Raw genomic sequence first — 1857 nt, forward strand, 5'->3', positions numbered from 1 at the left:
AACAAAGTGACAAAACAGATTTGTGACAACTTTGCTCATTTTTTTTTTAAACAAAACACTAAAATAAATACATTGCATAAGTATTCATACCCTTAACGCTGTACTTACCTGAAGCACCTTTACAGCCTCAAGTCTTTTTGGTACCATGCAACAAGCTTTGCACATCTGCATTTGGCAATAATCTGGCATTCTTTTTCTTACTTCTTCGCCTTTCAAGCTCTGTCAGCTTAGATGGGGTCTGGCAGACATTTTCAGGTTTCTTCAGAAATGTTTGACTGGGTTCAAGCCCTAACTGTGGCTGGACCACTTAAGGACATTTACAGAGTTGTCTATAAGCCACTCTTGCTGTGTGCTTGTCCTGTTGGAAGGTGCTACTATGCAGAGAATGAGCAGTGCCTGGTTTCCTCCAAACATAATGCTTGGAATTGAGGTTCATCAGACCAGAAAATCTTGTTTCTTACAATCTGAGAGTCCTTTAGATGATTTGTTGCAAATTCCAGGTTTTTCATGTGTCTTCAGTGGGGAGAGAATTGAGTTTGGCCACACTGCCATAAATACTGGATTGGTGGAGTGTTGCAGTGATGTTTGTCCTTCTGTAAGTTTCTCCCTTCTGCATATATGATTATGGAGCTCAACTAGAGTGACCATCTGCTTCTTGGTCACTAGTCCAACCAAGGCCCTTCTCCATCAACTGCCATATTTGGCCACGAGGCCAGAACTAGGAGGAGTCCTAGTTGTCCCAAACTTCTTCCATTGTGAATAACTGGAAACTACATGCTTCTGTGAACCTTCAATGCAGCTGATTTTTTTTTCTTCTGAACTCTTCCCTAGATGTGTGGCTTAAAGCAATCCTGTTTCTGAGCTCTACTGGCAGTTTTTTGTTTTTAACTCAGGGCTTAATTGGTTTTTGCTCTTATATGCATTTAGCTGTTAGACCTTTTATTGAGATGTGTGTGCCTTTCCAAATCATACCCATTTAATTGAATTTTCCACAGGTTAACTCCACTCAAGGTGTAGTAATATCTACAAGTGATATGAATGCTCCTGACCTAAATGTCAAGTTTTTCCAGAATACTTATGCAATGGAATCTAATAAATTTGAAATTTTGGTACAAACCTGTTTTTTGCTTTGTCATTATGGTGTATAAAGTGTAGATTGATGTGGAAGAATAAGTTAAAGGCTGTAACATAACAAAACGTGAAAAAACTAAGAGGTATGAATACTTTCGCAAGGCACTGTATTCTTTATGCTTGGTCATTTTTCTTGGATATGGTGTTGACACATTAAAAATAGCTATTGTATTTCTTTTGCAACTACTGTAACTTTCACACCACAGTAAACACTCTAAGTATGATCTCATTACATCCAAGTAATAATTATCTGCTAAAGATAGAAGAGTCAGCGAGAGGGAATTCAACCAGACCAGATCAACCAGATCTGGTTAGGTAGCCTATGTTTTTCATCGAACCTAAGATGATAAATGCAAATAATAGAACTGCTTACTCATGTTTACACTATTATATTGTGTGAAAATTTGCCCTTAAAGCGCTAAATGCAATTCCAGAACATTATTACACACTTATAGTACGATTTATAAGCTACCAACCGTAAACTTTGGCCAACTTAAAAGCTTTGAATTAGATCTGCCCTTAAACTATATAGATTAAAAGAACAGGCTATAAAGCTGCTTTGATCTTCTCCACTTTATCCACGTCGGCCAATATAAATGTGTGCTGGTATCCATGGAGAGCTCGTCATTGTCATTGGTCACTGGTCATTATTTTGTCAAGAGCCCTAGTTACCCTTAGTAACCATCTGGGTGACAGAGGAGTCTGAATAACAAACTAAAGAGAAGA

Source organism: Garra rufa, chromosome 13 (genome assembly GCF_049309525.1).
Source record: "Garra rufa chromosome 13, GarRuf1.0, whole genome shotgun sequence".
In the NCBI taxonomy this organism is placed as follows: Eukaryota; Metazoa; Chordata; class Actinopteri; order Cypriniformes; family Cyprinidae; genus Garra; species Garra rufa.